We start from the raw sequence: 20,557 nt of genomic DNA, 5'->3' as shown, positions 1-20,557 counted from the left end.
TATAACGGAAAAAGTCCATCCGAGCATTTGTCACTTCGGGCTCGTTAAAACATCGAAGGAGACTAGAGTCATCTTTAGCTTTTTCTCGACTCTTTAAAATTGAAAAAGCAAGTTGTGTCTAAAGCGTCGTTAAAATTTATTTTAAACGGAACAATCACCCTTTAATTCCTGCGTTGATCTTTAGGTTGAAAAAATGGAGCACACCAACCAAGGAATTCCCCTTGGTGGAAATCCTAGTCCCTTCTCCTCTTGGGGAGATGTTGGTGCGCCCCACATGGCCACATTGTCGCTTCCAGGACTGACAATTGGCCTGCGAGTCTGGCTCTTTTCAACCAATGTCGTTCAGAACGTCACCATTCCTGAACAGTCGAGTCAACAGTTAGACCAAACCAGATTCGCCCACCAGCCTTCTACTTCATCTTCCTCTCCTCCTTCCTCTTCGCTTGACGGAACTGGTAAAACCAAAAACCAGGCTCCTAAGGAGAAGAAGGAGAAGAAGAAGAAAGAAAAGAAGAAGAAGGAGCCAAAGGCGACTAGGGGCAAACGAGAGTCGTCTGACAAAAATCCACACACAGCACTGACCAGGCCTAAATCGCCATGCTTCATATGCAAGGGAGACCACTTCCATAGAGATTGTCCCTGTATCCCTCGAATACTAAGGGACTGGTCTCCCCGTTTGCACAATTCGGTAGCATCAACCTCTAATAGCCATGTTGACTGCTCACCGTCGACTAGCGAAAGTGAAGTCCCAGGACAGAGAGGGAAAGCTAGATTTCCCTGTAAACTGTGTGAAGGCGATCACGCCATCCACCGTTGTCCCTTCTTAGACGAGGCTAAAAGAGTTCTGGAAGACCGCCCAATTTTACGAGCGCAACTTCCTCCTGGATATCAAAAACTCCTGCCAAGTCCTTCATTAGTTGAGAACCCGGCTGGCCCGCCCAGGTGGTCAGCCGAAGCACCTATCATTGAAGATGACCGTCTGGATCCATGCCTGACGAAAGTCAAAAGGTTGATACGGCAGTTGACCCGGTTTTGCCTTCAGAGGCTCTATCTTCGAATGATACCATCACAGAGGAGAATAAAGACGACACCGTCCAAATTCTCTTCATCAACACTGACTCTGATGAACAAGGGGGCAATGCCCCCATTCCTTTATCGCAGGAAGGAAGTTCGTCAGATCGATATCCGGCTGTTTATTCGGTCCCACCACCAAGCAACCTGGTTGTGTCCTTTGACTGGAACCAACTAGGCAGACCCCGGTTGCCAGCAAGCATACCATTCAGAATTATCGTTCAAATATACAGAATGGTAATGGCTGGAACTATCATTGATGAGGGGGCATCTGTGAGTATCCTTTCCTCTATTGCTTGGAAAGCACTTGGTTCACCAGCGCTTTTGCCTGAAATGAGAAATCTATTAGGTTTTGATAAAGGAACCAGTCGACCTTTAGGGATCCTCCCCAATGTGCCCATAACATTGAAAGGGAAGACCGTTCAAATGAACGTGATGGTCGTTCAAGGACCCTTGGATTATAACCTACTCCTTGGACGAGACTATATATATTGCATGGGAGCTATTGTCTCCTCACTCTTTAGAGTAATGTGTTTTCCGCATGAAGGAAGAGTGGTCAAGCTCGTGGACCAACTTTCATTTCCTGGATCACGCATCGCAAATAGTCATATACCATCCCTAAATGGTCTATTCACGCAAGAAGTGTCTCAACCCACAGTCCGTCCTCCTGATGAGCGCGAGTAATCCGGGAGGATATGACTGGAACCCAGGGGGCATGCGTCCTGGCCTGCTTCGGCAGGAAAACTTTGGGTATAGGGTAGGTTTCCGCGGGAGAATATGACTAGTCCGTACCCCGTCCGTGGTTGGAAGAGGGGTTGTTCTGGAATAAGATTCTCTTGTCAAAGTTATGTGAGAGGGCGGGTCTCGTCACTCACCTTTGTTTATTTCGGTAGACACTGCCGAGGAAGTGTTTTGTTTGAAAGATTAACGAGACAATCTTTGGGTAGCCTGAAAGAGGTAGGCCTCTCCCGGTAAAACAAATGTTTTATCTGCAAATTGAGGGGTAATCTTGAAATCGTACTTTATACCTGGGGGCATGCAAACCTTTTGGAGTGCAAGTAAAGAGCGGTTATTTACCTATTTTTTGGGTTAGTTGTTTCCTAACTTGCATAAAGAAAGGATGCGGGGCATAGCTTTGGTAAGGCGCAAGCTCCATAAAAAATGGAATCTTACATGAGAAATTCTTATCATATGAGTGGGTAATCGAGCAGTTTTAGCACAAAGTTCATGCTCGTTAAAAAATAAACGCAAGATCCGAGCAGTTTTAGCACATAGTTCATGCTCGTTAAAAAATAAACATAAGACCGAGCAAATGTTTCCACCCGCGTTTAAGCTCGTTAAAAAATGAACTATCCCGGTAAATAACCACTGTGAATGTAATATCATCAGCCATTAAAGCCTTGGTCGTGTTTGCACCGTCACCTCCACTTTTCATTTGGTCGACCGTTCACCTCCATATGATTGTTTACCCATTTTGAGGAACAGCTGCGAAGAGTGATTTCACCTAGCCATCCTTGTGACACTGTCGTGATTGGAAAATTCCAACCTGTACCTGGAATCAGCCGCTATCCCTGTTTATCACTCGTTCCTCAAAAGACGAGTCTTCTTTAAGCTCTTTTCAACTGACTCGTAAAATATGAAAAGATTGCCGAGTTTTGGCCTTCCAGCTCGTTAAAGGACAGGAAGAGCTATCCCTCCTCTAGATTTTAATCTTTTTGGACCTGAGGGATTATTGCACAAAAAGATCAAGCGCTTGTTTTATTCGGCTCGTTAAAACTATCGAAAACTCATCCCTTTTGTATTGTTTTATACTTTTTCGGACTTAAGGGATTAGATGACGAAAAAGGAATTTTTGGAGTTGACTTTATGTACCTTTCCAGACTCTCTAAAAATGAAAAGGACCGAGTTATCCTTGTCGTTAGACTCGTTAAAATCATTAAATAGCGACAAACTTGTCTTTAGACGAGAACGAGTTTCACTATCGCTAGGCTCGTTAAAACATAGCAATGGGCTTGCCTGAAGGGCAGGTTATAGAACAAGCATATGTTTTCCTCCTCAAGCTTGACAAAAATAAAGAGGTACTGGTCGGCAATGACTGGGGAAAAATTGGGAGAAACTAAAGAAAACTTTGATGGTAGCAAGTCGCTCTTGAACATGACACTTTTCCTCCGTACCACAATCGGGTTGGGTTGTTTCATTCATCGGTCACATCACCATGGTCTCGCCATACCATCCATATTTGGGGTAATGCTACCGATCCATCGCATCAGTGTTGCCATATGTTCAAGAGAAGTCGTTTAGAAAGAGTCAACCGTGTCCCATCCACTGCCATACATTATCCTTCATCCATTCATGACCGCCACCCTGAATCATATGTCACAGATCGTTTTCACCTCCATTAAAATCATTAGCTCCGTTCCGTGTCACTGATGTGGGATTCATTAAGGCCCTCCTGTGACGGATCGCTTCTTGTCGACATCAGCTCATTATCCAATAACTTGATCTAGGAACAACCCCTTCAGTACTTTGAAGCTTGTATGCCACAATGGCAAGTTTCTCACTTCCGGCGACAGGTATACATCAATGACCTTCGACCGAAAGATTTTGCGTGGTGTTCGACGCCAAGTCCTTTATTCACACCACGTGAATTGTACTGTAGTACCTTGAGGGTCATTATCATTATCGGTGATTCCTCTCACGCTTGTTAACGGTTTACATCATTGACCGGTAATCAAGCGATGTCTTTCCATGTTCGACTTAAGAACATTTCTCACATGGATCGACTTGTACTTAGAGTGAAGATCGAACGAGTTTGAAGACCCTGGATCTAGTTTCATCCATCCGGGCTGCGATATATACTCAGGAAAGATAAAGACATTGACATGTACATCATTGCAACAAATAATCATCCTACTCAAAGGATGATAATTTCATCAAAATTATCAGTCTACCATCAGACGATTGTATGTTCTATGTACAGAAAAATGTATTTATAAAGCTGAGCATGGGAATGCCCGCCTCAGCTAGATCATGAAAGCAGTATGAAAAATAATGTATTGTATTGTATTGTATTACAGGTCTCCTCCCAGCATTGGATGAACTTCGGATCCCCCTGATAAAGCATTTCGCCCGATAAACAGCCTCATACTTTAGGGGGCAACTGTTATAGACATTTTTGTGCCTTATAGCATTGAGCATGAAATGTCCATAATCTAAGGGATCCAAAGTCCCTAAACATGTTGTTCCTACCCCTAGAGGAACAAGGCTAACAAACCACAGCAATTCACAAAAGTTCTCCACCTGAAACTGCTCAGAAACAAGTCAATTCAGGATCATTTCAGTGGCTACACTAGCTGTCTGCGCTGAATGTCAAAGCCAACACTGGCTACTTGCGTTGAATGTCAACTGGAACAAAGGCTACCTGCGCTGAACGAGAGTGGACAAGTGGCGGGCTCATTTCTCAAGGTGTCAAGACCCAGGAAGCTTCCAAAATGACACTTGCCTCAGGGAATTCGACTGGTGATGAGTAAGAGGTTCCAAATCTCCAAGTGGAAGCAAGAACCTCCAAGTGGACTCAAGAACTGATAGAGGGAGAGGACACTAGTCAGATCTCAAGCTGACTCATCCTCTCTCCAAACATCTATATATGGATCTCTCCTCCATGAGATCTAGAGGCTGGAATTTTGTTATTGCAAAGAATTGCTGTTGGTTTGAGACTGGAATCATTGGGTGCTTAATGCTTTGAAGGGGGAAAAGAGAGGAATTCCATTTGCTGGGAAGGAGATGCTGGATTGGAGCCCTCTGGGTTGTATCTCTTCCTGAACCTTGTTATTCATCAATAAATCTATCTTGGTTTCTCCTATATGCTGATGTATTTTGATGTATGAATGTATTAGTGTATTTGGTTTATTTCTAATCCTAAAATAGTTATGAATGTGAATATCTGTCTTTGTGTAGTGTTCTTCTCTTGCCTCAAGTAGCTGTTCTTTTGTCGCAAGTAGTTGTTCTCTTGTGATCTTGCAGGAAGTTGTAGCTGGATAAGCAAGAAGGAAAGTAGCTGTGAACACCCAAAGAGAAGGGAGATTGGATCGAGGGACAAACGGAAGACACCGGTAAGTCTATTGATCTCTCTTCTTTCACATTTCATAAAGGAAGAAACCAGTATAGCTGTATTCATTTGTTGCTAAGGCACTGTCACACCTTAGGTGGATAGGATTGTCCTACATAGGCATTTTTCCCCACAACAATGAAGGATTTCCTGGATCGACAGTGGAATGCCTAGCCTTGCCATTTCCTAGATAGCCATGGTGATTGTGGGTTTACTTTCATTGCTTTGTTTTTGTTGGTTCTCATGTTTCCTTAGCTTCGGTTGAGTTATGAGTCCTGGAAGCCCTAGTTGAACAAACGCTCTAGAAGCCTTATAACAGCTTGGGTTGAGTTACTAGTCCTGGAACCCCTAGTTGAACAAATGCTCTGGAAGCCCTGTAACAGCTTGGTTTGAGTTACTAGTCCTGGAAGCCCTGGTTGGAAAAATGCTCTGGAAGCCCTTAGTCGGTTGAGTTACTAGTCCTCGAAGCCTTGGTTGGACAAATGCTCTGGAAGCCTTGTATAAGTTGTGGGTTGAGTTACTAGTTCTAGAAGCCTTGGTTGGACAAATGCTCTGGAAGCCCTGTATAAGTTGTGGGTTGAGTTACTAATTCTGGAAGCCTTGGTTGGACAAACGCTCTGGAAGCCTTGTATAAGTTGTGGGTTGAGTTACTAATTTTGGAAGGTCCTGGAAGGCTTGGATGGAGACCAATCTGATGATGGTTTTTGGTGATGTCTGACCGTGAGGTGGGATCACTGTTTGATGGGTTGAGGTGGGTGGCCTCTAGAAGCCCTAGATGAGTTTTGATTGATGTGTTCTTCCCACATTCATGCTTGGAATATGGCACGGGGTTGATCTGCTGAAGAGAGACTTGGCTCATCCAATCTATGGTCGGGTTGAACGTGGTAGTCCCATCTCCAGTTGGTTCATTGCATTTATTGATGAAAAACTTTATTCCCTTGATTTTCATGTGCAAATGTACTGATGTATATATGGATTTTGATGGCTGATATGTTTATTGTATTTTTGTTCCTATTATGTTTTTTATATGCACATTTACCTTGGAAGGTGTTACAAGAGCCATGTAGCCAATGTACTGATCCTATGATCTCCTCTGCTTGCGCTGTGAAGTGGCTGCTCCCACATTCTCTCTAGCATCATGTATTAATCTATCAGCTTCCCTGGTTCTTTTCCTTCTTTCTCTGGATAATTTTTCCTAAGTGGGTGTCTCCTCTCTCTGCTCCTCAACTTGTGGTTGCTCCACAACTTCTTTAGGTTCTTCCTTTGGATCTAAAAGATGCTAATATGAATGTAACTGAAGCTCCCTCTCAAGAGAACAGTTCATTGCCTTCTCCTCATCAAACTTGACATCACTTCGCACAACTGTCATTCTAAGGGATGGAAAATAAACACGGTAGTTGTGAGGAGTTTTTGTGTAACCCAAAAATACCCCCAGCTCTATTGTCAGCTCTAACTTCTTCCTTGATTATTTGGAGACATGGAAGTAAATTAAGGCTCCAAAGATCTTGAAGTGTAACACATTTGGCTTCTTCCCTGAAAAATATACCTCCGGTGTACTCATGCCAAGAATTCGATGAGGACTTATGTTCTATAAATAGGTTGATGTGTTTCATGCTTCAGCTCACAAATTTAGTGGTAGGCCTTGGTCATGCAACATCTCCCTTGTTGCTCCAACAAAACTTTTGTTCTTCCTCTCATCCACCCCATTTTTTTGTGGGTTGTGGGGTCTTGTCAACTCTCGTCGAATTCCTTCCTTTAAACATAATTTTTTAAACTCATTCTACACGTACTCACCTCCATTATCACTCCTAAGAGCCTTGTTAAAATTGACAACTAGGGAAAAACTTCATGGGTTTCATCTTATTCATGGCTGATAATATTTTTATTAGATTCTTCTCGTTAAGAGGTGTAGGATTGATATAAAGATCATCTGATTCCAACAAGTATTCAGGGAGATATGAATTTATTTTGATTATGGAATTATTATCAAGCCGACCTACAACTCATGTAGGCTCAGAAGCCCAACAGTATCATCTATTCAAACATCAATGTTGTGTATAAATATAGGAGTAATTTTCCTCATTTGGACTCACTCATCTCATCACATCTCTCTCTCTCTCTACTGCGCAGAAAAGGGTCTCTCCCTCACACATGTGAAGCCGGAAGCTGCTGAAACTGAAGCTGTAACTACAGAAGGAATGTTTGAACTGCATGGATTAGAAGATACCCTCATCTGAACTACACGATAGTTTCATCTGAACCTCCTCTGAAAGCCACAACTTTTGGTGGTGGAATCAAGTCAATCCGGCAGACGGTTTGCATGATATCGACTGCCCTAGTTTGAAGGAAGCTGCTGAAACTGAAGCTGTAACTGAAGAAGTAAAGTTTGACCAAAATGGACTAGAAGATACCCTCATCTAAACTACACTATAGTTTCATCTTAACCTCCTCTAAAAGCCGCAACTTTTGGTGGTGGAATCAAGCCGATTCGATAGTCGGTTTGTGAGATATCGTCTGCCCTAGTTTGATGATGAAGCCACTAATGCTGATGTTGCTGATCTAGGGTTTGCTACCGCTGATATAAATCAGATTTATTGTACTATTTCTCTCTGTTGAACTATTGAAGATGAAAGAAGATTTGATCAAAGGGTTTCCCCACACATTGTGGGGTTTTTCCTTGGCTAGCCGTCACATCTTGTGTCTCTTGTCTTGGCTTGTTTTTTGTCGATCGTTTAATGTTCTATCTACACCTTACTTTATGTACATGTGATTGCTAATCTGTGGAATATAATAAGAAAAGAAGTAAACTATTATAAGCATAGAACATACCATAGCTTAACATGGGATCAGAGTTGAGGTGAAGACAAAGCCCGAGCAAGAGTAAGAGCAATCACCGAAGAGAATATTGGCAAGGCTATCCTAAAAGAACGAAGGGGTCCTCAACACTCTTTCCTGCCGAAGACAAGCTCTGTGAGAAAGCTGACTATCACGGATGGAAGATGTCTATCGATCTAACCCTTGAGGATCAAGGAGTGTTGGATCATGTGAGAGGTAATATTATTGAGCCTCCATCAAATGCACCTCTTGCTGCCAGGAACAAATGGAAGAATGGAGAAGTTAAAGCGAAGAAGATCATCCGATACTCTATCAACAAGCACTTGGTGGCCTACATCTCTGATCTAAACACCTTCAAGGAAATCTATGATAGACTGGTGAGTTTATTTAAAGTTAATGATGAAAATCAAGTTTTGTTTCTTAGAAATAAGCTGAGGGAAATAAAAAAAGGTAAAGATGAGAGTATGCAAGCATACTTCTTAAGAATCACCGAAATCAAGAATGATCTCCTATCTATTGGGGAGACTATTGCTAATAGGGAAATGGCACTCATGACTCTTGGAGGATTGCCATCCGAATGGTACATGTTCAGGACTACTCTTCTAAACAATCATGTAATTCTTGGTTTCAAGGAATTAATGGCTATATGCATTCAAGAAGAAACAAGGGTAGAAGAGCAAGAAATGCCCATGCCTAAAGGTCCTCCTACTGCCTTTTCTTCTCATGCTAAGAAAAGAAATAATTCTGGGACTAAATCAAAAGGAAAGTTGGACCTAAGGGTGGAAGAAAAGGATGATGATCAAAATCCCTCTGATGGCAATCAAAGGAATGACAAATTCAATAGCAAAGGTAAGAGGAGAGCTGGGAATCAAGGAAGAGGACAAGCATTCAAGAAGGCTAGAAATTCTAGGATGTATTAAATGCACCTGACCTCCAAAATAACCTGGTATCCATCTCGGCAATGGAAGACAAAGGCTACAAGGTAAGCTTCAGTGATGGCAAGGTACGTATATGGAAAAATAATGTTAAAGATGCTTTCACTCTTGGGTTTCGTGTTGATTCATTATATCAGGTCAATGGAAGTCCACTAGGTATCATGTCTTATGACACATCTCTTCAGTCCGAACTTTGGCATCAGAGGTTTGCTCCCCTTCATTATAAAGCTCTATTCATTGTAAGACAAATGGTGACAAGGATGATCGAATTCCGAGTAAAGAAAGAAGGTGTATGTCCAAGATGTGCCGAAAGAAAGCTCAAAAGGGGACCATTCCCCTCAAGTCAAAGCAAAACCTCCGATATATTACAACTATTTGACTCAAACATATCTGGTATGACGCCTGTGAACTCCTTGGGAGGATATTCATATTATCTTACTTTTATAGATGACTATTGTCGAAAGACCTGGATATACTTCTTGAAAAAGAAGGATGAAGTGTTCTCTTGGTTTCGACACTTCAAAGCCCTGATCGAGAATCAAATCGAAAAGAAGATCAAGATCTTAAGAACTGATAATGGGACTGAATATGAATCTAATGAGTTCCATGATTTTTGTAAAGAGGCTAGCATCAAGAGGGAGACTACTACACCATATACTCATGAACGGAATGGTGTGGCAGAAAGGAAGAACCGCACGATTATGGAAGCTGTCTGAGCCATGCTACATGATCAAAGACTTCCGAAATTTCTATGGGCTGAAACTGCAAAAACCGTCGTATATGTGCAAAATCGATGCCCTCATCAAGCATTGGGTTCCAAGACTCCTGAAGAAAAGTTCACCACCGGTCAAAGGGAAATCGTGATTAGTCATGATGTCACCTTTGAAAAAGATATGGCTCTCAACAAGGTGGACAATCTTCCGACTTTGAGGAGCTCTCAAGAAGCTGACACCAGGGAACCGAAAGAAAAGGATGATGAATCAATGCCTGATATAGAAGAACCCATGGATCCAATTGATCCTCCTCCACATGAGCCTTCCTCTTCTAGGAAGAGGCCTTCATGGCTTAAGGGCTACTTAATGATGTTGAAGGACATGCTGCACTAGAAGCAACCTTTCGTGAAAGTAAGAAACCTAATAGGTATCAAGGATACCTGACCATCATGAGCACGATCATACAAAATGAGCCTTCACCATTCTTAGATTCCGTCAAGCATCAAGTATGGAAGGATGCTATGACCGAAGAATATGAGTCTATTATGAAGAATGATGTTTGGGAACTAGTTCCCAGGCCCCAGGACAAGACAATTGTTACTTCAAAATGGCTTTACAAGATAAAGCTGCAACAAATGGAAGTACAGAAAAGCATAAGGCTCATTTTGTTGCTTGTGGTTTCTCCCAGAAGGAAGGTATAGACTATGATGTGATATTTGCACCTGTTGCTAGATATACAACCATCCGCTCAATCATAGCCCTTGTGGCTTCTCAAGGATGGAACCTACATCATATGGATGTCAAGACCGCGTTCTTGCATGGTTCGATCAAAGAAGAGGTCTACGTGGAGAAACCCGAAGGATTTGAGATTTATGATAAAAAATCTCATGTATGTAGGTGGAAGAAAGCTCTCTATGGGCTGAAGCAAGCACCCCGAGCATGGTATGAGAGGATCGATAGCTACTTGATGAAGCTGGGATTCACTAGATCCTAACCTTTACCTTAAGGTTGAAGATGACAAGCCTCTCATACTGGTGTTGTATGTGGATGACATCTTTTTAACAGGTGCATACCCTCTCATTCACAGATTTAAGAGGGAGTTGGCTTCTGAATTTGAAATGAAGAACCAAGGACTTGAAGTGTGGCAGAAGCCAAGGGAAATTTTCCTATCTCAAGGAAAATATGTGGTGAAGATTCTGAAAAGACTTGGTATGATGGACTGCAAGCCTGTGACTACTTCAAGGATCTTAACTTTCAGAAGTTATATGGTAGTGATGTTGGACCAGTTTTGGAAATGCGTCTGAGTTTCAAAAACTCATTCACGTTGATGTTCTTGGTGAACCTCCGTCCGAACATATGTTTTGCAGTTAACATTGTGAGCTCATATTTGGTTGAGCCTCACTAGATTGGTGCCAAGAATCTTCTGAGATGTCTTCAGGACACAATCTTCATGGATTGAGTTGCACTACTGGAAATATGAAACTGCATGATTATTCAAATGTTGATTAGGAAGGTAGTGTGGAGGATCACTGGAGCACTTCTTAGTGTTGTTTCTCTTTGGATTCTACTTCGATATCATGGATGATCAAGAAGCAGAAGTTGATTGTCGTAAGCACCGCCGAGACTGGATACATATCTACGAGTATGATCTCGTATGGAGCTGCCTGGTTGGGGAAGCTCTTCAGTGAGCTGTTTGTACACATACCACTGTGATTCTTTGTAACAACCAGAGGTGGGATTCGATTATTGAGGAATCCTGTATTCATCGATTGCTCCAGCAGATAAACATCACACATTACTTTATCTGGGATATAGTAAGTCGATGAGAAAGGAGGCTCCATCGCATTAAGATGATGTACAGGTTGATACACCTTGTCAAAGCCCCGAGGAAAGATCTAATTTGTGATTTTCCAAAACGACTTGGAGTCTTCAAGAAACCCTTGTACAAGGGTCCTGCATGTTGCATACATTGAGCTCTGGGAGCTTTGAGGGCTTGCGGTTCTTACTGGAGCAACATACGACCACGGGGTGACTCACCCTCCCCTGATGGTGTGCACTGGAACAAGATGATTCACTCTCTTGTGGGACAAGATGATTTGCTCTCTTGTGGAACAGGATGATTCGCTCTCCTATGTAGCAGGATGATTAGTTCTCCTGTGAGGCCTAGATTGATGTGTTCTCCATGGCGATTGTAGCAATATTGATGTGTTCTCCTATGAGGCCTGGATTGATGTGTTCTCCACAGTAGCCTGGATTGATGTGTTCTCCATGGCGATTGTAGCAAGATTGATGTGTTCTCCTGTGAGGACAGGATTGATTAGTTCTCCTGTCGAGGTATCCTACCCATGTAGTCTAGGACTCATGGGAAGTACCTCTCATCTGATCAATGAGTAGGGAAATGAAGTTAGGGACCATAGTAGTACCGATGTACGCATCGTTGTATCTACTATACTCCCTATGCTAGGATGACCTTCATTGATCTGGGATCAATGATACTGGTTTGGGACCAATGGTAGGAGTTGTACCATATTATGACACTAAATTCGGGTTGGTTTTTACTGTTCTGGGACCAGTGGTACATACTCTGAGACTGATTTCGTGTTAGTGCAGTACTGGTCTAGGACTAGTGAGAGTGGTACATACTATGACGCTGACTTCGGGTCGGTTGAGACTGGTCTGGGACCAGTGGTACACTCTCTGAGACTGGGATACTGGTCTGGGACCAGTGGTAGGAGTTGTACATACTATGACACTGACTTCAGGTAGGTTGAGACTGGTCTGAGACCAGTGGTACATACTCCGAGACTGACTTTAAGTCAGTATGATACATCCTCTATCATTTCTTCTTCTTCATAATTCGGACAAAAGAAGAGTAGAACAGAACAAAGCAGAGCAACGCATAATAGAGCAGAGCCATACATATTAGTACAGGGAAAAACAAGACAAAGTAGAACAGGCATAATAGAGCAGAGTAGGGCAAGGGTTAGGTTGTACAGGGCAGTGCATTTAATGGATGAATAGTAACGACCGATAGACAGATTGCAGATGAAGTTCTCCCTAGTTGAGAGGGAGTGTTAAAATTGGCAACTAAGGAAAAATTCATGTGGGTCATCTTATTCATGGTTGATAATATTTTTATTAGATTCCTTTCTTCGAGAGGTGTAGGATTGATATAAAGATCATCCGATTCTGATAAGTATTGATGGAGATATGAATTTATTTTGATTATGGAATTATTATCAAGCCGACCTACAACTCATGTAGGCTCAGAAGCCCGACAGTCGCATCTATTCAAACACCAATGTTGTGTATAAATATAGGAGGTATTTTCCTCATTTGGACTCACTCATCTCATCACACCTCTCTCTCTCTCTATTGCGCAGAAAAGGGTCTCTCCCTCACACATGTGAAGCTGGAAGTTGCTGAAACTGAAGCTATAACTGCAGAAGTAAAGTTTGACCTGCATGGACTAGAATATCCCCTCATCTAAACTGTGTTGTAGGTTCATCTGAACCTCCTCTTAAAGCTACAACTTTTGGTGGTGGAATCAAGTCAATCCGACGGATGGTTTGCAAGATATCGACTACCCTAGTTTGAAGGAAGCTGTTGAAACTGAATCTGTAACTGCAGAAGTAAAGTTCGACCTACGTGGACTAGAATATCCCCTCATCTGAACTCCATTGTAGGTTCATCTGAACCTCCTCTGAAATCCACAACTTTTGGTGGTGGAATCAAACCGATCCGACGGTCGGTTTGTGAGATATCGTCTGCCCTAGTTTGATGATGAAGCTGCTAATGCTGATGTTGTTGATCTAGGGTTTGCTACTACTGATATAAATCAGATTTATTGTACTATTTCTCTCTACTGAATTATTTAAGATAAAAGAAGATTTGATCAAAGGGTTTCCCCACACATTGTGGGGTTTGTCCCTGGCTAGCCGCCACGTCTTGTGTCTCTTGTCTTGGCTTGTTTTCTGTCAATCGTTTAATGTTCTATCTGCACTTTACTTTATGTACATGTGATTGCTAATCTGCTGAATATAATAAGAAAAGAAGTAAACTGTTATAAGCATATAACGTACCATAACTTAACAAGCCTTCACCTTCCTGCTAGTTTATTTCTCAATAAGTTCTTTTAATTTAACAAACTTGGAGAATGTTTGATCTTTATTTTGCATGAAGAAGATCCAACACTTCCGCGAGAAATTTTTACAAAGATAACATAATACATTTGCTTGGAAGTGGAGGTTGTGGAGAAAGGTCCACAGACATCAAAGTGGATCCTTTCAAGGACTACATATGCCTTGTTGTCATGATTATGGAAGGTGGCTTTTCGTACTTCCCCAAGGTATACCCTTTGCATGTATCATGCTACTCTAGTGCTCCTTTTGGGAGGCCTATGGTAATCTGTCGCATAATCTTCAAAGCTTCATGATGTAAATGGCCAAGTCCTCTATGCCATAGTTTTAACACCCTCCTCCCACATTTACCCAAGCTAATGAGTCTGCTTGGGTAAACATGTGACGAGAGGCTACTATGATTTGATTCAACTCCCCATGTACACTTAAGTAAGTGGAACCGACATAATGAAACCAAACTAACCTTCCACACCTGCTACAAAACCTTCAGGAGCCAACCAACCCTCCTAGGTGACCAACCCCTGAGGAAACTTGACATTTTACTAATATGGATAGTTAGTCTCTCCCACAACAAGCCGTTCATGCGACTGACGCCTTCTAGTCGCTCCCATAGCAAGACATGCAAGCAACCAGGGACTTTTTCAGACAATTCTGATCCAATGACCTTGGATTTTGAGCCACTTTTTTAGGCCCAGGACTCAGGCCACTGCGAAAAACTTCATGAAACCTTTAGAAATGATCAATAACATTGAAACAAAGTTACTAATGCAAACATTTGATCAAGGACTTGATTGAACCCCTACTAGTCATGACAGGCATTTCGTCAAATATGTCACAAATATGTAATCTACGGGTTATAGTAATAGATCTTAGCACAAGGGTCTCGTACTTATCTGATATTCGTAAAGAAGCATTGATGCCTTATCACATTAGCTGAATTATGATATAGTAGGTCATATTCATTGTTCATTCAATTGCTAATCAAAACATGATGAGAACCATACATCAAGTTTGTCATAAAACATACACATAACCATCATATACAAGGATACAATAGCCATAAAAACCACATATGAACTAGTACATTTACACATGAAATACCAAGGAGAAGGAAATCTTATTAATGAATGCATAAGCCAACCAGGTTTGGGACTTCCACAAACCACTCAACTGTAGATTGGATGAACCAAATATTTCTTTCATCCAATCACCCCTGTGCAATATTCTAAGCATGAATGTGGGACTCACAAGAGAATCAATCTAGGTTTCCTAGATTTCACGCAATCCCCACTCGATCACTAGGCCTTAAACAAGCATGGATGCCTCTGTATCTCTCGACCTACATTGCGAGGAATTTTCCTATCTCCTAGTCTCTAGGCTTTACCATATATCCCACCATTCACCATTCGAGGATTCCTAGGCCTAATCAAGACTCCACCCTCCAAGATTTACCGCATATCCCATCATTCACCAATCGAGGATTCCTAGGCCTAATCGAGGGCATACACCTCTAAGCTTTACCGTATATCCCACCATTCACTAGTTAAGGATTCCTAGGCCTACCAAGGTACATAAAATATGGCTTTAACACAATCCCACATTCTCTAGTCCAGGGATTCCTAGGTCTCATGTTCTTTATTTTAGAGACCACCTCACTCAGTTTCAAAACCATCTGGAAATCCAGCTAAACCAAGTAAAAGAGAACCCATCACACCATGACTATCTGGAAATGGCAAGGCAAGGCTAAAGAACACTGTCACACCTGGCCAAATCCATGCCCATGACAACAAGATAACCAAGAACACACATGCACAACCATGCATTCCACATCTAGCAAGGAAATCACACATGCAAATCGATACCTGCAAGTAATTTCGTTGTAGCTGCTTGAATATTCTCTTCCTTACTTGATCTTCACTTCATCTTGCCTTCTTTTCTTTTCCTTGATCCAATGTTGAAGTGTTCCAAGAAAACTCTATGTCCAAGAGTGTGTGAGAGAGAGAATAGATAGAGTGCTCCAAAACTGAACTGACAAAAAGCTACAAACTGATCCTCATAAGCTTTTTTTATTAATGAGGCCTCTATTTTCCTCATTTTCCCTTATTTTCCTTGTTTTTCCTCCTCACATGCCACATGTGACCTTTCTCCTTCCTTTTCTCCTAATTTCCATTATTTTCATAAGTAAAATGCCAATTAATGCCACTATGCCTTTCCAAAGCCTGTGCCATTTCCTTTTCAAATTTCCTTAGCCATAATAAACCAATGAACACCCACACTAGGATTTCTTGTCCAAAATTCAACTTGAAATGAGTGTCTTGTGACCTTGGTTATTATTTTTCCTTTATTAACTTTATTACATGGAATTTTTACCAAAATTGTTACAGAACCCATCCTCAGTGTTCAATTACACCTACAACCAACAAAATGGTTGAAAGCAAAACATACTTCCCATGGAGTTTTATAACTTAGATCATTGCATTATTTACAATGATCAACCCACTGAGAAGAAAACCAACATAACAACATAATAACATGACAACTACAATGACATGATACCCATAACACTCATTGGAGATTTATAACACAACTCATGGCGGTATTTACATCTATATACATATGTACATATATCAAACATCACACCAAAACATATACCAAAAACATTTTCTCAACCAACAAATAGAGATGGATACATAACTTTCATTTGATCTGCCATCTCACATGTAGCTTCATTGGTCCCAAAGTGCTTCAACTACACTTTAACCTGCTCAATTGCTCGGTTCTGGAGCATGAGAATATTTCTCTGCAAAATACACTGAGGTTTCATCTGGAATTCTCCTTCTGTCTCCACCTATAATATAGACTAGTTAATCACATTATCAACATATTTAACATACTTATTAAGCAATGACACATGGAAAACATCATGGACACTCACTGTCAAAGGCAGTGCAAGTTGATAGGATACGAGTCCAATCCTTTCAAGAAAATTGAAAGGTCCATAAATCCAAGTTTCCATCTTGGGACATGACCCAATCCTTAAGGAGATCTTTTTCAGCTTGGTGTGCAAGTACACCTGTTCCCCAACCTAAAACTCCTTAAACATATTGTTTCAATCAACATATATTTTCTACCTATCTTGTGTTTCTTTTAACTTCTTCTTTACTACCTGCATTTCCTATTCCATCTCTGCCAACATGTCGAGTCCTATCAATACCCTATTCACTGGATCACTCCAACTGATGGGAGTATTACAATTCCACCCATAGAGTGCCTCAAATGGACTCATCCTCAGTGAATCCTAATAACCATTATTATAGGAAAAATCCACCAACAGAAGGTACTCCTCCCATCTCCTTTGTTTATGCATCACATACATCCTCAACATGTCCTCCAATATCATGTTGACCCTCTCTATCTTTCCATATTTATATGGATGATAAGTTGTGTTAAAGGCAAACTCTGTCCCCAAAATTGCAAACAACTCCTTCCAAAAATTGGAAGTGAAATTAGCATCCATGTATGACACAATCTTCCTCGAAACACCATGCAACCTCACTACATCTCTGATGAAGACATGTGCTACATCACTAGCTGAATAACTAGACTTCATGGGAATGAAGTGTGCTACCTTTATTAACCTTTCTACCACAACCATGATGTAATCATTCTATCTAGATGTCCTCAACAAACCCATAATGAAATCCATAGAAATGACCTCCCATTTCAACTTTGGAATCAGAATTAGTTATAGTAATCCACTTGGATGCTTACACTCTGCCTTTACTTGTTGACAGTCCAATCATCTAGCCATAAAATTTTCCACTTCTTTCTTCAAATTCGTCCAATAATAAAACATCTTCACTAATTTCAATGTCTTCTAATATCCTGGGTGACCTGAATATGATTTAGAATGAAACACCCTCAAGATAAGTTTCTTGAGCTCACTAATGTCTGGCACATATATCCTATCTCTAAATATGACCAAACCATATGCTATGAGATGATAATCCATGTCCTAACCACATATACCCTACTGTAACTTATGCCTAATATCCATGTACGTGTCTTCCTGTTGACCTTCATGTAAGATCTAATATTGTAATTTTGTCCCATAAGAATTCATAGCTTCTCTATGATTTACTTGTACTCTCTTGCGAAGAGCATCTGCAACCCTATTCTCTTTACCCTTAATGTACCAGATCTCAAAGTCCAACTCATTAATCTTGGCAAACCATCTAGCTTGCCTAACGTTCAAATTAGGTTGATCGAATTGATACCTTAATCCATTGTGATTGCTCATGAATACAAACTTCCAGCCAAGAAGATAGTGCCTCCACATCTTCAATGCATGGATGATCGTTGCCAACTCAATATCATGTGTCAAATAATTATGCTCGTGTTAATTCAGTTTTCTTGATTCATAGTATACCGCATCTCCTTCCTACGTCACGAATCCACCAAGTCCTATCTTGCAAGCATATATACACACCACAAACTCTTTGTTTGGATCTATAATCTTTAACACTAGACAATATCTCAATAACTTCTTTAATTGCTCAAAACTTGCTATACATTCCTCTGTCCAGTCAAATTTCTTACCTTGCCTCTCTAGTGACATAATAGGATATGCAATCTGAGAGAAATACTTAATGAACGTCTTATAATAGCCTGCTAGCCTCATAAATGATCTTACCTCATCCATATTTCTAGGAGCTTCCCACTCCATGATAACTCTTACTTTTCTGGATCCACTGCTATACCTTCCTTGGAGACCAGATGCCCCAAGTAATGTACCTCTATCTGAAAGAAACTAAATTTACTAAACCTGGCATACAATTGATGATCTCTTAGCAATCTCAAAGTTGCTACTAAATGTTTGACATGTTCCTCCTCATTCCTAGAATATATCAAGATGGAATCAATGAATACAATAACTTTCTTTTTCCAAATAAGAATGCAACATGTTGGCTTAAGGGGGCCTGACCCAGGTTCAGAGTTAATCACACCAACCAACAAAACCCTAATTGTTGGCCCTTTCGGTAACAACCTTCATAGCGCAAGCTGCAATCTCACCCGAAGGAGTATTGGGGGACGCTAGAACCAGGTTTCTGCATCTAGAGACTGTGTGATAAGTAATCTGAAGCCCTCATAGCTCATATCTGCCTTTGTGCAGATCTATGTCTGCCTATGGTCCACTGCTACAGCTCTACGAAAATGGCCCTCAGGCCTTCATGAAGGTCTGTGATCTGACTTTATAGACCCTAAGGAAGCAGACTGACAACTTTCGTGTAGTAAATACTAGTCCTAGATCTGCCTTCGCGCAGATCTACTTGATTCAAATAGAGGTCATACATATTTAGTTGATACCTTTGCAAAACAAAATCGTTACTTACTTCATGCATATATATTGAGGTTTTAACACATTCATGCAGCACTTACAAACAGCTCAAAAGGTAATAACGCATAACTTAAAGAGAAATAATAATAAAACACAGATGCAAGATATTCGTTCCAAAATCAGTCTTTATTATATTCAGCATTCAGATTATATATTTTTCCACCCTATGCACCTAGCTGCAGGGGCTCGCACACTTAGCTGCAGACTTTCCAAGGTCTCTGCGCACTCAGCTACAGTAGCCTTCCCCTTTCGCCTAAGCATTGGAAAACAGAGCTTTCCTACCTTAGCACTTTCCCAGAACAATAATCTTCTCTCTTAGTTACCTTTTCTTGACTCGTTATGACTCAAATATTTATAACCTTTATATTACAATACAATGGCCTACGGCCTATCGGTGAGTCTCAAAACTGACCTATCACTTACACATACAAGGGGCTAAAGTCCCTTTGACTCCTACTTAGTTGCACACTCTGCTTCCACATTTCGCGGAGACTTTACATTCTTTACAAAATTATTCTCAAAAATTGGTTAAACTAACCCAAAATTGACCCAAGGGACCTTATCCCAACATGCCCCCAACACATATATGGTGACTTTCTCTTGAGTCACTCTGTTGGTGCCTCAATCTTGTTGCAGAGCTCACTGAACTTGACCTGCAATGCTGTTACGTCAGTAAAACCCTATACTGCGGCCTCTTGCACTTCTTCTACTAGCTTTTCGGTCGTCGATCCTTCTACTACTAGGCACATCATCTTTGTGTCTGATGAAGTGTATTTAACTTTTCCTGGACTGACAGAGTAAGATGGCTGGCTTCCTCTATCCATGGTTGTATTATGGCCTTGAGGAAGGCATCTTTCCTTTGTATCTCTTCAATTTGTGATTATAGTTGTTTTCCTTCCTACAATCGAGCGAAGCATTGGATTGGCACCAAATTGCGTGCAATCGTCCTAACTTCATCAAACCTTCATTGTGTCTCCCAGATATTTGTGTTAAGTTTCTGCAGGTTTGGGTCCTCTTGCAAATTCGTCCATAACCCCATGGCCTGATCGAATATCATCGCGCAATCTATGACTGATGTATCCAAAGTGCCCATGCTTTCCCTGATATCTACTCCTGAACCTCTCGTGGAGTGGTTGGATGTAATTTCATTTGTAGCTTTGAGATCTTAATCTGGAAGTCAAACATGACTTTTCCTATCTCATCCTTGGACGCGCGGACCACAACAACAAATTTCCTTATTTTTGTTGTAGTTGCGGCATCCTCTGAAATGTTTAACTCTGGGACTGAGTTGCACACCTATGCTATCGTTGTCTCTAGGCTCTGACTTCGTGCTTGCAGCTCTTCATTTTCTTTCAGAG

The sequence above is a fragment of the Pinus tabuliformis genome, chromosome 8, assembly GCF_031772625.1.
Source record: "Pinus tabuliformis cultivar Carrire ecotype Pingquan chromosome 8, CPIR1, whole genome shotgun sequence".
In the NCBI taxonomy this organism is placed as follows: Eukaryota; Viridiplantae; Streptophyta; class Pinopsida; order Pinales; family Pinaceae; genus Pinus; species Pinus tabuliformis.
The sequence above is the reverse complement of the archived record's forward strand: the minus strand, read 5'-3'. Positions refer to the sequence as shown.